This window comes from Dreissena polymorpha, chromosome 14 (assembly GCF_020536995.1).
Source record: "Dreissena polymorpha isolate Duluth1 chromosome 14, UMN_Dpol_1.0, whole genome shotgun sequence".
Classification (NCBI taxonomy): Eukaryota; Metazoa; Mollusca; class Bivalvia; order Myida; family Dreissenidae; genus Dreissena; species Dreissena polymorpha.
The window spans coordinates 44,990,535-45,008,708 of record NC_068368.1 but is presented as its reverse complement, the minus strand read 5'-3'; positions in this window follow the sequence as shown (position 1 = coordinate 45,008,708).

Below are 18,174 nucleotides of genomic sequence, written 5' to 3'. Positions count from 1 at the left end.
CGAGCAGCAGCTAGTGTTATGTCCAAGGCCCGTAACTTCGGCAAAAATCAATGGAACAAATGCAACTCGAACTCGATTTGTTTGTCATGTAGGTAGTCTAACACAAACAAATAAGGTCAATATTTGAAAGTGAGTAGGAAACGAAAGATCTGGAAACATATTATTTTAAAGAAAATGACAACTACTTCGTCAAAAAATGGACTGGAACACAATTCTTATTTGATCTGTCAGTGATGAAGGTAGACTTACATACCAAAAATCAGGTCAATAACTGCGAGCTGTTGAGTCCGCAAAATTCTTGAGAACATTTCTGGGTCCACGGACCGCAAATTAAAAAAATATATCAATCGGTAAGAAACTCGCATTTGATCTATGAGTTTAGCAGGTAGACCCACAAAACAAAAACCAGGTAAATATCTGCAAGTTCATAGTGAACAATTTCCGGAATTAGAATGCCGGACGGACCGAAAGATGGACAGTGCGACTGCTATATGCCACAATACCGGGAAAATAAAATTAAAAAAAAAGTCTTTGTAAAAATATTTTTATTAGAAAATAGAAACTGATGAAACAATCATAAAAATGGTATCAATTCTCACGATTTAAAGCCATTATAAAGTATGAAGCCTTGTAGCAAATCTACATCCATTATATTTGACTATATGTTTGTCCACCAAATTACAGGATGAAAAGCGTTTTCCGATGCTATTTTGTAATCCAGTTTCAGAAAGTAAGTTCATAATAATAACTTTCAATCTGATGTGTCTTCATGATGAAATACTAAAACAGTCTACAAATAGATATGACATAGCTAACAACATATTGCATATTTACTGTACACTACTTTACTATATTGCATAGCAAGATAGACAATAACTTCGATTAATTTATATTGCAAATCGGTGTAATATAAAACTAATTACAAAACTTCCACAAACAGTATGTTCACATATTGCAGTAAACCATTTATATGAGCGTTAATATGTATTTGACCTGTGAAGGTACATTTTAATTGCTTTTCTCATGACAGTCTGTAAATAAAAGTGATATTATGGGCATTTTGCACTGTTGAATTGAGCTGAAAAGAATTAACAAGTCAAAATAAGTTAAAATGTAGTTACTGACCAATTATCTGCAACTCATCTTGCTACCAGTTGTTTATAAAAATATATAATATATTCGAGATTTAACGTGACTCATCCAGTCCTCTAAGCCGAAATGATCCGTAAAACAAAATAGTGTCTTTGTGTCATATGAACGAAGCTGCACTTAAACTAGATTTAGATTCACATCGTACATCGAAGCATTTCTGACGTCAGTTGTCAAAACGAAACTACAGTTGATATTCAAATCCATTATTTTCCTCTTTCCGGGATATTGTTTTTAGTATGTTGATCTGCATAAACAAATAGAAGTGTACATGAAGTGAAGACACAAAAAATAAGCAACGGTTGCGATAGACACCTATAAACTGTAAGATGCCCATAATATCACTTTAAATGTCAACGAAAGCTGGCAAATAATTGTTCATATCATATTCAGTGATCTTGGCATTCAATTTTCTCTACAGATTAAGCCTAAATATTTTAGAGCGCTGCTCGATGCTGATTCTATATATGTAATATCACCCATCATTTCATTTCACAATATAAGAAATTGTGTGCAATAAAATAATGCTTATTTGAAGTAGCAGATCAAGAATTATTTCCAATGCAGCAACTAAATGTATTAATTTTATTGTTACTGTGGAATTCAAAAATAATTTGCGAATTATTTAAGCTTCATTTACATAATTACAAACCTTGCTTCTTGCAAATTCGCATGCTGACATAAATAAGCTGTTGAACTTTTCAACAAATGGAATACTATTGTAAGCCCGTTAAATATATATATATATATATATATATATATATATATATATATATATATATATATATATATATATATATATATATATATATACTAAACACTTCCTTTGCGTAACTTTTTTACAAATAAGGCAATAACGTTCGTCGCGAGGGATATTGCTTAGTGTCTGTTTTCTCAAAGGATTGACATTAGCTCTTTATTTTACAGGGAGGTTGTTTTAGTTTTATCTCAATTGACAAATTGCCGTTTGCCGGTACGTTAAAAAGAAGGTCAAAAAGCTGTTGAATAAAGTGAACATGGGAACTAGTAATGAGCTAAGTAGTCATTTTATTCAATAGAAGATTCAAACAATAATATATATAGAACAGAACGCGTATTCCATTTCCATATTTCATTAAATGTACCCATTTCAACTTCTCGGGTAGGGCCATAAAGATAACTTTTTTAAAGCATTCTTTATGAAGCTGCCTGAAATTAAGCAATTCAAACGGTTTGTAATAGGCTTTAGTAAAGCGATGTTGCTACTTTAAAGCCCGTCACACTAGGCCACGTTCATGAAGACCGCACTGCGTCCTGAAAATGTCGTAGGACGTAGCGAGGACGGGGTAAAACTTGTGAAACATGCATTTCTCAAGTTTTTTGCTTCACTCATACCACGTTTGCGCTAAGTTCTTACTGCGTCCAACACGTTCCCACTATGTTCTTATTGCGCGTGTACGCAGGCTGGTACCACGTCCAACACGTTCTTGCCTATGTTGCTACTACGACCGCCAAGATAGCACTGCGTTCTTACCACGCGCCCATCACGTTCTCACCGCGTTCTATGTCTGCACGAAAATTCAATGAAAGAGGAAAGTGGTGTTCCTGATTAGCCTGTGCGAATTGCGAATCAGAGACGGCATTTTACGTAGGTATCACTATAACAGCTTTTCTCATAGAACGACCCAATTTGAGTATACATTAACTGCAGTATGACCTATGAATCAACAGAGTTACGATTAATAAATTTAGTCGTACATATTAATGAAAATTTTATGACATAACCAATTTAACAAACCATAATTGAATTACCAATACAAAGTAGATTATACACATCATATAATGTCAAATGCAATCATAAGTAAAACCAGGAACACATTTAGTTATCAGTCTTAGTAGGTCCAAAACGCTTATCCAACTGTATTGTTTTGTTACCATATGTTCTTGCCATGGCACCGATCCTGCTGGACTGTTGAAGTACAACTTCAGATACTCCCGTTGCCTCTTTCCTGCTACAGTATCCCTGTTAGGCCCGTTGATTGCTTCAACTGCATGCATGTTTGCATTGGCTCTCCAGATGCCTGGTACTACATTATGTTGATCATCCTCCGCGTCAAGTTGGGGATTCTGCGTAACGGTATACCGTTTTCTCATTAGATTATGAAGGCATATGCAAGCCTCGAGTACAGTTCTCACTATGTCAGGTCCTTGCATCATTGTGGTCAATACTATCTGCCATCTCTGTGCCAGTATACCAAAAGCGTTCTCTACTACACGTCTCCCTCTTGAAATTCTATAGTTGGTTATCAACTCTTGCTTCGAAAGTCCTCGGTGGAAGTATGGTTTCATCAGGTGGATTCGTAGTCCAAAAGCGTCATCACCCGAGATAAGATATGTCATGTCCTGATCATCATTAGGTATTGGGTCTGGATATGGGAATCCGATTGTTCCATTTTCTAAACACTCCTTCAATTCGGAATCGTTGTATATCTGAGCGTCAGACATGGACCCGTATCCACCAATATGTGTCCACACAAAATTATAATCGGCGTCCACCAAAGCCAGCAGAACCACCGAAAAGAAGCCTTTTGTAATTGTGAAACAATGATCCAGTGTTATTTGGGTATCTGATAGCCACATGTTTGTCATAAATTGTTCCGCAGGCGTGTGGCACATTCCACTTTGTCTGAAACTCTTCCGCAATAGTGCGCCATTCGACTTGTGATTTTGGGCATGATATGACTTCGTCCTTTTATTTGTCAACGATTGCCCGGCACACTTCAGGAATAAACAAAGATATAGTGTTCCTAGCAAGTCTAAAGGCGTACTGCAAGGACGAGTACTTGTCGCCAGATGTCAAGTGTCGTAACGTAATCGCAAGTTTCAGACCTGGATCTAGCGCTTCCTGAAGGGGGTGTCTGACTTCTGACATCTTGGACCAACTCGGTTGAGAAGCTCATCAAACATTTCAAGTGGCATTCTATGAAAATTGAAGAATGACTGCTGAACTTCCATTCTTAATTCATCCAAAAGTCGGTCATAATTGCCGAATTGCAGCCTTCTTTCTTCTGACAGCCAAGGCTGCACCCAGCAAGACCTGGGCTGTCTTCTATTTCTTCTCCGCATTCTCCTTCTCACAAGAAATAGTGCGACATGTCCATCGAGAAGAGCATGTTGTCCAGCTAATACAGCAACATGCTGGAGAAGTTCTTGGTTGTCCATTCTATATTGAAATGGACGTGAACGAGACATTAATCCAGTTTTATTATCGACCACCAGAACGTGACATGTTCGTGGCTAGAGCCTGCTGTGAACGTACCTTAAACTTTATGAGCACCGGTAGAACGTACACAGAACCTAATGCGGTCTTTTGAAACGTAGAAGGGACGTATCATTGTCGCAACACTAGCGTGGAAGGGTCGTAGTGAGGACCCGACGAACGTAGCAAGAACAAAGTGACGCGTGTATTGCGTCAATGAGGTTCTTACTATGTTTAAACTACTTTAACTACGACCTTACTAAGTTCTTACTACGTCCTGATTTGACCACGTCCTCACTCGCTACGTAAGTTTTGAACATGTTCAAAGTTCACCCACGTCCTTCACGTCCATGAAGACCGTACCACGCGCAAAGCCGTGTCTACTGCATCGTCGCTACGTAGTACACGTTCTCACTGCGTCCTGGTATATTTTTGAGGACGTAGTGGGAACGTGGACTAGTGTGACGGGTGTATACCATGTGATGGTGCCTAATATGTACGTGTTTTGCTCGCGGGTGATCCAAACATGTCACTATAATAAGAGTGTTATTGCTATAAAAATACCTCCCGAAAAACCAACAAGGTTTCGCGCTATATGCTGTATAAAGCAGTAAAGCTATTTATTCTGATGACGAACACATAAAACGCGTTCACACCGATGTGTTCTGCATTCGCCGGTATATATTATTTTTCCTTGTCAATTTTTTAAGACAATTATTAGATAAAAGAAACACACTTTATTGCAATACAGACAGTTTTCGGAAAATACATAAAATACATTTACATGTGTAATCTAGCAAAACTACATGTTGTATAATAATTTAACTGATACTTCTGTTGCTGAATTGATTGCATTTATAACACACATAGTAAACACCTGTCCTCGAACGTGTAATCCGGCATCTCATAACGCGTCCCTGTATGTTCAATTTAATTATAAGTCTATCAGCCAGATGGGTTGGGGTATACCACTCAGGGGGGCAAAACAACACCTATCTTACTTGATTGTATACTCAATATTAAGAAACAAAATGAGTGATAACAATCTCAGTTGGACAGCTTAAAGTTTTTTTTGAGCTGTTTCTATGGCAACCGTCAGGCTTTGACTAAATAGCCGGTATAGCTAGTATAATTCTCAAATATTTCTTTAAAATTAGTTCTAGAAAAAAAATTGGTGTTTAAATGAAGATTATGATTATTACCTAATATGATCTGCCCTTAAATATGCAAATTAGTACATTTGCATATCTAAAACTAGCGAGCCTCCAGAATAGTAGGGTCAATATATGAAACAAATACCTTCAACCACCAAAACATTTCTACAAAAGCTATTTTAACTGAACCTGGTAGGGTAGAAGCTTCTTTAAAACATATAAAAAGTTTACCACAATCGGACCTCCGGAAAGTTTTTTGTTCAAGATGGCCGCTAAGATGGCCGCCAATACCTATTAATGATCACAACTATGTAACTATACAATCAAATTTGGTGTATATTCCTAAGTTTCAAGCGGCAAAGAACACATAAAGATCACCAGACATTGTTTAAGTGTACAATAGTACTCACAAATCCAACATGACGTCGAAAATGGCCGCAAAGATGGCCGCCAAAACCTATAAATGATCATAACTATGTTATTATCCACTCAAAATTGATTATTTTGATGGCTATATATGGGTTTCAAGGGGCAAAGAACACATTAAGATAATCATTCATTGTATAAGTTTATTATATTACACCCAAATCCAAATTGGCATCCAACATGGCCGCCAAGATATCCACCAAATCCTATTAATGATCATAACTATGTAACTATCCACTCAACTTTAATGGATTTGGTGTCTATACATACAAGGAGCAAAGAACAAACATAGATCATCAGACATTGTTTAAGTTAACAATAGTACACACAAATCCAACATGGCGTCCTAAATAGCCGCCAAAACCTATTGATGATCATAACTATGTAAATATCCACTCAAATTTGATTATTTTGGTGGACATAAATAGGTTGCAAGGGGCAAAGAACACATTAAGATTATCAGACATTGTTTAAGTTTACTATTACACAAAAACCAACATGGCGCCATACATTGCCGCCAAGATGGCCATCAAAACCTATTAATGATCATAACTATGTAACTATCCACTCAGATGCGATTCTTTTGTTGTCCATACAGAGGTTTCATGGGGTTAAGAACACATTTCGATTGTAAGACACCGTTTAAGTTTATTATGTTACACAGAAATCTCACATGGCGTCCAATGACACAATGCGAAGGACCGCAAGTCCTTTACTTTTGACGTGATGCTTGTTATGTGAAACGCCATAGTTTGGACCTGCCGAAATTTCTGGATTTTGAAAAGAGGATCATTATTTTTCAGCTTCAGGCAACACTGAATGGGCAGGGAATGATGCGCAAAGCCAGTGCCTATGATTAATATGTACAATTGGGACAAAGCGTGCATTCTGTCAACACAAGTCTTAGTTTGCAACCTTGCCACAACCTTCACACCATTGTAACGTTTGACAAACCCTTGTATTGGAAAGCTGCCGAAAGAATCATTGATGCGCCACAAAGTAGTTGAACATGTTGTGCAGAATTTGGGATGTTTCATAAACGTATGAATTTGCGGGCGGGGTGGGCAAAGGATCCCTCATGGAAGAAACCGCTCTCAAAACATACCTGAGGCTGTCATTTGAGTAATGCAATTGTGCACATTGTGACACGATAAGCTGTCAAGAGGGCTTAACGGGGCCATCTTGTTGAAAAGTGCATACACAGCAAGCTTTCAGCCGAAATGACCAAGGAAGATCCAGACATTCAGATGCTGCTGCATCATGCCAAGGATTTGTACTCTTCCCTTTTGAGGGGCAAAACGACGCTAGCAGATGATATGTTATGCGATTTTTATCAAAATCGAGAGGGTTACAGAGAAGTCGAAACATGCCCAGACCTCAAAGACAAGCATAGTAGGGCTGGATGATTAGCTTATGATTAACAATTCAAGGGTGTTGATTAAAGCATATTGTACTGGGTATTGGTTAATGCATTAGGCAGTGCCCAATTTACTATCCATCTTTGCTGCTGCTGGATTCATTACATGCAATCTGCGTATTACTACATATATCTGCAGCAAATAAGCAACCTAGAGGAAACGCACCCGGACGTTTATCGAAAGTTCGGTATTGGTATTCACGTTTGTTTGTAGGAGCCATCAGTGCTGGGCTTGGCTAGGACTTGATCTTGTTATTGAGAAAACATAGATGATGTTTTTATAGAGCACATGTGGTCTAACAACTAGCGGCAGTGGAATGACAGAGGATATGAAAACCCCTTGAACCCCATCTGAAACATTCGAGCACAACAGTGTGATGCAGGATTTCACAGACTGACACATACTTCAAGTCCACAACACAAATACTCAACTTAAGCGTGCATCAAAGGGGATTCTTTTGATCTAGAGAAAATTCAGACACAGATTACAACCTGATCACCATACACAGCTGACCCTTATCTCTGAAACATGGTAAATGGGATAGTGGCTGGGTCACATGTAAATGTTCATGCAATTGAGGCTGTTGGGAAAACGATCATAAGAGATATCATAAGAAAGTCGGTCTTTGGTTATAAATTCACGAGAAAATGCCAAATCTCTTTGGAATAGCTTGGCTGTTAAGATCGCTTCTGACAGTGCTTTTGATTATGCTCTTCTGTTCCAGCGTTTTCTGGTCGTGTCAAAGTATGGAGATCCTTCCCTTGCAGTCGTATTGTCTTATCAACTGAGCTCCCATCCTGCTGCCTTCTTTGAAGCCAAGAACAAACTTTGTACAGCAGATAAGCCTCAGATCGCTCAGACAATTTTAGAGTATGCTGTATACACATCATGTTAGGCTGTGAAGAACTGTATTCATGAAACAGATGCATGATGGTGGCACTTCGCTGCATCGTTAACCACGGAGAAGGGCGACTCATATAACGCAATAGCCGAGTCTTATGTAGATTCAGTGAAAGGCATTACGGACCAGCCACAGTGGGGTTCGATGTCTACGAAGACGGTGATTATAACAAAGTCAAAACGCACTTGAAACGTGTATCATATTGTGAGTTACAGCAAAGAGACAGAATGCTCATGTAAAAGGGGAAGACTTTTGTCTCGTGAAAGAAACAAGGCCGACATGATTGCTCTAATCAGCACAACTCTGAATAAAATGGGATGCTATGTTGTTCTGTCTTCAGGGGATGCAGACTTTCAAATTGTTAATTACATGATAACGATCCCGTCGTAGCACCACAACGTTGGTGAGCGAGGATACATATTTGCTCATCTTGATCCGCATTACTCCCAAAGGGACACAAAGACCATCTACTGCCGCATTTATGTAAATAACTAGTCAAAGGAACGCAAAGTGTATAATATTAACCTTTTAAAAGAACTCGTGCTTATTCAGGCTGTAATTAATCTTCAATGATTTTCAGCAACGGTAAAAAATCAAGTATACAGAAGTGAGTAAAACCTGATCCTATCATAAGCCATATGCTGGTTAATTCTTTCTTCCAGATGTTGTAAATTGGATTTATGAGTATTCAACTCCTTAGTGATAACCTCAATTCGATTAAAGCGTTTCTTGTCTCCTAAACTATGGCGTTTTACATAACAACCATAACGTTTGAGTAACAAGTTATGGGCTTGTCGTCATTCGTATTGTGTTGATGGTCATTGGACGCCGTGTTGGATTTCTGTTTAACATAATTAGCTGACATTTTGTCTGATGATATAAATATGGTATTAATGTGTTGTTCTCTGAAACCTGTGTCTATACACCAAATTCATCAAATTTGAGTTGAGAGTTTCATAGTAATATTTTATAATAATAAGTATGTTTTGGCGGCCATTTTGGACGCTGTGTTGGATTTGTGAGTAATATAATAAACTTAAACAATGTCTTATGATCTTAATGGATTATTTGCCCCCTTAAACCTATGTATAGACACCAAAATCGTCAAATTTGAGTGGCTAGAATCATAGTTATGATAATTTTATAGGTTTTCGCGATCATCTTTGCGGCCATCTTGGCGGCTATTTAGGACGCCATGTTTAATTTCGGTGTAACATAATTAACTTACACTTTGTCTGATGATATTAATGTGTTCTTTGCCTCCTGAAATCTTGGTATAGACATCAAATTCATCAAATTTAAGTTGATAGTTACATAGTTATGTTCATAAATAGGTTTTGGCGGCCATCTTGGCGACCATATTCGACGCCATGTTGAATTTGTGTGTACAAAATTAAACTTAAACAACTTCTGATGATCATAATGTGTTCTTTTCCCCTTCAAACCTAGGTATAGACACCAAATTGATCAAATTTGATTGGATAGTTACATAGTTATGATCATTAATAGGTCTTTGTGGCCATCTTGGCGGCCATCTTGAAAAATGCTTCCAGGAGGTCCGATTGTGGTAAACTTTTGATATATTTTTAAGGACCTTCTACCCTACCATGATCAGTTAAAAAATAAATTTTGTAGCCATTGTTTGGGTGTCAAAGTGTATATTGACCCTACTTCGGTTCAATTTCACCCAGACAATTTATAAAAATTAAGCTGATTGAGGCCCCATCTTCAAAGAAGAAAAAAAATACCAAAAGCTGCCAGTACCAGACTGTTATCAACCATTTTCGAATGCTACTGGCATGCATCTTCCAAGATATATAGGTGTAGTTTTGCCCCCCCCCCCTTACTGGTACACCCCACATCAATTTTGGGTACTTTGCTGAAGGACTATATGAGCGTCCTTTAAGTATTTTATCAATATTACCATGATCTAGTTCAAGCGTTGTTCTCAATTATTGTAACACGTGAACTGATAACGGAGACACTCGTGAGCAATGCGATTGTCGGACAATGGATAAATAACAGTATGAATATAGCATATAATCATGACATTTTGAATAGTAATATAAGTAGATACAGAATTAATACAATAAGCATCTGTATTACTCTGACACATAAACAACTAGATACAGATAGTCAATGATTACATTTAATCGCTGTTGGTAATGCATTTAATTAAATTTAATACACAAAAGCGGGTGAATCAATGACCAATTAAAACGCTCAAGTATTGTATTGCTTTCATATTGTGTTAGGTAATCACTAAAAAAAATCACGTGTATCGGTTCCCGAAACAAAACGATACAATTTCAAAGCATTCTTAATGCAATTAATATATTTTAGACACTCCTGGTATCGATTGCCAGATAAACATTGTCCTCTTCAAAACATTAGCAATATATAACGTCCGTTTAAATATTGCATATATTGCATGAAATCAGATCGGTAGAGCACCCGTTTTGTAAGTTCTACATAGAAACGCACAGCAAACGTTTCAAACTTCGCGCAGAGATCTTACTGGAACCATCATAGCTGGATCAAATTCTAGTCACCATAACCAGCTAAATGATGATAGACTAGACACGGTGTATATTAATTGTACCGTTGTCATGTTTACTTATTTTGAAATTTTGATAAATCATATTATGAACCTTAACTTATACAATATTTCCAAAATATAAAAGAAAATTATTCTACTTTTAATCACATAAAACTGAAACAAACAAATACAATCTTACCAAATTTAAGCTTTAATCACATCAATTACACTCAGTCATATCAATTTACGCATGTAACTAATTGTCACTAGCACACAGCATATACTCATACCCAGCAAACATAACCTTTATCGGACCGATGTCGGCTATATATCTGAATATCGCAGTCGGCTTTCTGATATAGGTCCGATATCTTTCCGACATAGACTTTATCACTGTGATAGGCCCGATGTAGGTCAGATAGTGATGGTTAACAGTTAATTTATGTTTTCAAAATACTTGTCTAAAATTATTTAATTTTAACATTCTTCTGTGTATCTTTGTCTTAAATTACTTAATTTAAACATTTTTCCTAGTAACGTTGTCAAATTTGAACTTCTGGGACATTTTGTACCAATATCAGCCCAATATAAATTGTTAGAAGCTTGCACATCGTTATATTTTAACAGACGCACCGTACGATTTGACGCGGGAGAAAAGGCTATACGGCCCAGATTATACGGCCCAGATTTGCTGACCATACGGCCCAGGTTTGCGAACTATATGGCCCAGATATGCAGATCATATCGTATCAGTTATCTCATACGAAGCACCTGTTTAAATACACGAAATACCACAATACTTAGTATGCATACTATGATACTATGCGTCTGTTAAAAAATGAGTAATGAAACAATTGTGTTTATGATTTATTCAATTAAGATATTCATATTATTATATTTAAAACTTATGTTAATTGTGTCATCAATTATTCATGCAGGTAGAAGGCATCACGCAAACATGCACTTTCATGGATTAAATCAATTTCGATAAAATCGGACATTAATTCTTTTTTAAATTAAAAGATGCTGCTTGGTGAAAACGGTAATAAAACTTTCGTAATCACTTAAATATTTTGCACAAAAATGCACACGTGTTTCTATCTTAACAAATAAATGCCAAAAATACATGTTTTATTAATTTATCTTAAAACAAAACGTCTGTATTCCTATTTAATACATGTTATTTAAGTTTAGCAGTTAAACCTATATTTCAAAATGTCAATAGGGGTGTAACGATCGCATTAGTGACTCGTATGTTTGCAAATCGGATACGCCCTATTTATGACACTTACTGATTGAAGTTATCTATTAAGTATTCGATAATAAACCCTAATTGATTGTATTTGAAAACAAAGATGATAAAAGCACATTATTACTGAGTTGTTTTTCTTCATATAAGGCCTCGACCAAACGTTCGGTAAAAAGGTTGATTACTAAACGCGCGTTCATTTTGACTTAACTTATATTGAACCGCAACGCATTATAAAAAACGATTCTTTCTAAATTATATATATATTTAAACGAGCTTTTAAGATACATCCAAAATCCCTAACCAGGCCGGTTACATAACGTTAAATATCAGGGAAGTTATATTCAAAAGCATCAGATGAATCAAACATAACGACGATTGTATTTTGAGTACAACAACAACAAACTCTTGAGAATAATAAAATTATTAACTTAATGTCGACGATATTGTGTCAATCGACATCGCTGTTTCTATCGTGTTTTGCTTGTCATGGTGATTTTGAAACGTTGAAAAATGCAATCCGTGGAAAACACCAATACTCAACGTTTAAAATAACTAAAAAGTATGCAAATTGAAATCTTCATGATGCTCGTTAATATGCTTGGAAAGTTTCATCCCTCTCGTATCAGTACTTTGTGAGTTAGCAAATGAAAGCATACACTCTTGTATGTAAAAGCGGGCATTAACTATGGAGATCGACAGTACAAGAATATTGAAGTGCGTGAGTTCACGTGGTGATAAATATGTTTGTCAAGTTTCAGCTGTATAGAAGCAGTACTTTGTTGAGTTACGCGCGAAACACAAATCCGACGGCCTGACGAAAAAACGACGGAACGACGGACAATATCATATCTGTATCCATCCTCTAAAAGTGGGGGTACTGAAAAACTTTGGTGATCCGCTAGAAATAAAATATACCGACTTATTACATTATTCAGCTTGATTGTTAAAATATTGTGCTAAATCTTTACTAACTGATTACAAATACGTGTACAGTAATAAAATAATTATTTAAAGCCAATCTTACGTAAGAAAATATTGGCAGAAAAAATGTGTCGTTAAAATCCTTGTATATTAAGAAATTAATTCTTAAAAATAAATGCTGCGGTGAATTTCGAGGTTTAAAACGAAAAGTCGAAATAGTGTGGTAGGATAGACGTTGGAACAGACTACACCGCATTTCAATATGTAGAATATACAACATAAACTTACCATAAAATACAAAATATGAACCAAAATGCCGTTTTCGGACAGCCCATTTTTTTGGCCAAAATAATTATTTTTCTGGACTCTTAATTTTCGGACATGCTGGTTTTTGGCTATCATTAATGACTCTAAATGTTCGGGCAGTATATTTGACAGCGCTATTTTATCAGAGTTCGGCACTGTATTCGCTTATGTATTGCTTTTTTGTTCTGTATCTTTCCAGGCAAAAGTTTTCAAAACAGTGAAGCTGTATTTGTTTCAAAGTGGAAACACCATTGTTCATTGAGTTATTTATTTTATTTTAATATATTTATAATATTCGGACATTTAATTTTCGGACATCTGTAATGTTTGAATATTTTCCGTTTCTAAAATATTATTATTTTTAATTTAATTATTTTTTTAGTGTCAGAAAACGTAGAGTAAATACGGTATGCAATCATGATTTACAGGTTATTGAAAGAAAACTGTTGTTTTTTTCTTAACAAATATCGGAGTCCGGCAAGGTGACATTTACTACCGTTACTATTTTCTTATGACTAATTTTCGACTTTCAATTTAAGACGAATCTGAATGTGTTTAATGTCCCAATACATACTAATGAAATCATAACGAAAATTCAGGAACTTCGATATACTACTATATGCTTATATCACTCTGCTTATGGCACGGTTTACAAACTCACTCAATGAGTTAGAAAAATATTGTGATACGGAGGAATGTGAAGAGGTTTTAGTTTCAAAAAAATTGAAACACAATCATCAGAAACGAATATTAAGATGAAATAAACGAATATGTAACGGAATCCAGAGATATTCCCAGATCATCATAACAATAGAACCCAGAACATTGAGAAACCTTATTTGTTTGTCATGGTTCATATATGCAAAAATTCCTATCACGCTTAAGGGATAAGAACTGCATTTGCACATGCTCTATGTATATGATATTCTTCATCAAAACCAAAATTTAAGAAAATAATGACTTATTAAAGATAAACGACATTCTAAAATATCAAATTTAGTATTTTTCTTCCATTGTTCAAACCATTTCTTTACAGATTTCACTCGTTCATATGAACATAAATAGTCGTCAAAAAGTAAGACTTTCAGGTTTATACCTAAACATGTATGCATTATTTATTATAGAAAATAAGCTGAAATAATTGAAAATAAGACAATATGAGCAGATAATTGTTGCAATCTCCCCTCAGAAAATCAAACATATCGCTTGTTATATACCAGTTTTAAAAAACTACAACAAACTATGACATTAGAAGTTGTCTATGACGTGTTTCAGATTGAAATATATCAATGTACTTTAGGGCATCGTACAAATAAAAATTTACATCTTCACTTACAAGAGTAATCACGTTTTATTACAAAACACATGCAATAACCATGCTGATGTTGAGAATTTGTTCCATAAACGTTTGAAATAAATCTAATTTTGATTACAGCTACATGTATCATATGCTGCCGAATGTATGAATGAATATAGTACATCAGTTGTAAACAAAGGCAATCAGGTCCATTATAGTTTAAATTGCATAGTTTGCATGTTCAGAAACGTTCAACTCTGAAAACGTATCTTTATATATGTATACATGTTTCTTTATAATCACCCCAGAGTGTACATGGCATACTCACTTAAACGTACGAATTCAAATTACGTTTTATATGATGTAAAAAACAGGGACAACTTTAATTGGGTAAAAAAAGAGTATGTTCACATTGTTTGTTATTTAAAAATGTAATTAAATGTATTTATCAACTACTAGTTTAAATAGCAAAAACAAAGTTATTTCCAAAAATTGCCTACCGCCGGATTCAAGTCCAGGCAGGCTGGTGCTAGTTTAAATTAAGTTTGATATGAATTATACTAAACCATAGAAACAACAGCAACAAACTATGACCATATACGTTTTATAAGATGTGTTTCAGTTCCGAATTCACTTGCACGGGTAACCACGGTTTACAGAACATATGCCACAGCCATGCTGATTTCGATACTGTTTGATGTTGCATAAACTTTTAAAATACATTTTATTTAGTTCACAGCTATAATACATTATACTGCCGTAAGTATGAATGACATGTAGGACATAGTTTTTAAACAAAATCAATCTGGTGCGTTGTAGTTTAAATTGCTTACCAAAGCAATAATATTCAGAATTAGCATACATGCTTAACTTTAAAAACATATCTTTTAATATGTGAAAATTATGACTGGTTTATAATCAACTCAGTGTGTAACACAGAATACGTTTACATGGTTCCTACACATATCAAGAATGGCATACTCACTTTAACCTACGAATTAGGGATGGCAACGAATACCGATATTGGTATTCGGATATTCGGTCATCCTTCCGAACGAATATTCGGATATTCGGTCAACATCTGTTAGAAAAAAATCAACTTTGTTTACCGTACCATTACTCCATGAATTCTACTTTCGTTTTTACCGGAAGTTCCCCGGAAGTGACTAAATATTGACACTGCATTACCGTCGCAAATTGTTAAAATTGAATGACGAAAACTGTTTTTAAACTTGTAATATTGTACATCAACAATAGAACGAGAAACATAATATTTACATGACGACAAAACAATTACATAACAAAACAGTTAGATCTATAAATAATTTAAGCTGAACTTAAACGTAGTATTTACATAGCGAACACGTGCTTTAATATTGTACATCAACAATAGAACGAGAAACATAATAATTTACATGACGACAAAATAATTACATGACAAAACAGTTAGATCTATAAATAATTTAAACTGAACTTAAACGTATTATTTACATAGCGAACACATGCAAATAAAACACCGTTGCCACATTTAAAAGACACTCGGATCGGCGTCACTGGGCACATGAACATTGTTCTTATTTAAAAACACGATTGCGTCGACCAGATCACTGGCGAGTCTATTTCTCCGCAATAGCACATGTAATCCGTTCACTTTCGGAAACACACTTTCTTAGGAGTACTCAAAAACGATGACATTGACGACTGTTTCTTAGAGTCCCCAGCATCATTCGAAGATGCAGAAGATGGATGTTTGTTACTAATATGATTGAGAAGATTGGACGTCGTACCGGCCTGGATGTACGTAAGATTAACTCCACACAAGTTACACGTTGCCGACTTCTTATCGGATGATCTCGTGAAATACTTCCAAGCAGCGGAAGGTGTAGGTGGCATTTTGATTGGACAGAGATTTACTTTATGCGTGTAGCAATGATAATATTTTCAATTAAATGAGAGCAAAATACCAAAAACATTTCTTTAAATATAATACCTGATTGAATATTGAGTAATTAATTAAAGTTTGGACCATACGATACGCAAATACTCATTGGAGGTTGAGTAAATTATTTTCTAAAAGCTTTTTTGATTGGACAACGTGATTATAACCATACGATCTTTTTTGTTTTTCACACCAAGTCGGCACTTCCTTTACTTATTTAATCGTTGATCATGTTAAATGTAATTCGAGTTATTAGATCAAGACGGGTCGGTGTTTAAATTGCCATACGGTCTTATTTGTTTTTTACACCAAGTCGGCTTTTCCTTTACTCATTTAATCTTTGATAATTTTAAATGTAATTCGAGTCATTGGATCAAGTGCAGGTCGGTGTTTTGATTGCCGATGCGATTTGAACCTATCATAATTTTGACACAAAGTGACTGTCTTTGTTAGGCAATTAGCGGGATTTATGACCGGTATACTGTCATCACCATAGCGACGAATTATCCGGACTAAACATTATGACACGAGGAACAACTTTTTTACAATGTTTGAAGCAAATTTCACGAATACAAAGTCTTTGAAATTACTCGATGTTTTTTTATTTTTTTATTTCGAATATTCGATTCGGTAAATAGTATCCGAATATTCGGTCCGGGACCGAATATTCGGATATTCGGATATTCGTTGACATCCCTACTACGAATTCATTTTTTTTTTCTTATTTATAAATGTTACTAAATGTACATACTTCTAATAGCAAGAAGAAAAAAAGATTTACAAAGATTGTATAGTAGTTTTTTCTTCTTGCAATGTGTATACCGCGGCATATGAATCCGGGCACTCTGGTGGTAAAAGCGAGCACTGTATACCTTCAACTAACGGCCGATTAAGAACATAATCCGCATCAGAACAATGAACAAATACGAGTTTATCAACTTACAACACAGATTTGTCCTTTTGTTTGCGTAATCACGTCGAAATCTTTGTAAATCGGGCATTGTTTATCGGCAATTTCGAGTCAAGCTCTATGTCGATTAGACGCTCAAGGTAAATACGGTTCTCGGTTTCAGGTTTTCGGTAACTCAGAGGCGCGGAACCAAAAGTTGGATAAATAGCGTGAGGCGAAGGACGGATCATCGTACACGATTGAAATAAACACTCAAACATATCGATTATATTAGTGTTTAGTGTGGACAAAAAGACAAATCTGTGTTGTTAGTTGATATTTGTTTATTGTACTAATGCGGTTTATGGTCGGTAGCTGGGGTATTTCGATACTTTGACTCTTGTAAAAATCGGCACTGAACGTTCGGTCAGATCTTAGCCGACCTAGCATTTCTACGAGTTCGAGAAGTTGTAGTTTATGTTGGTAAGTAGCCGTTCGTAGTCATTTTTCGTCACGAGGCATCCTTTCACAAACAATTGGTACATAGTTTACGAAAATCGACCGCCATTTAGGCACTTAATGTCTTAAAAATGATGACAAAGGTGATTTTGCTGTGTCACGAGATACCTACCTTGTTTATATATATATATTATCAGAATTTGTTTTTGTTTTTTTGTTTGATGAAAACAATTGTTTTATGACATATTGATAGTGTTAAAGTGAATTGGCCACGCGCCCAATACCT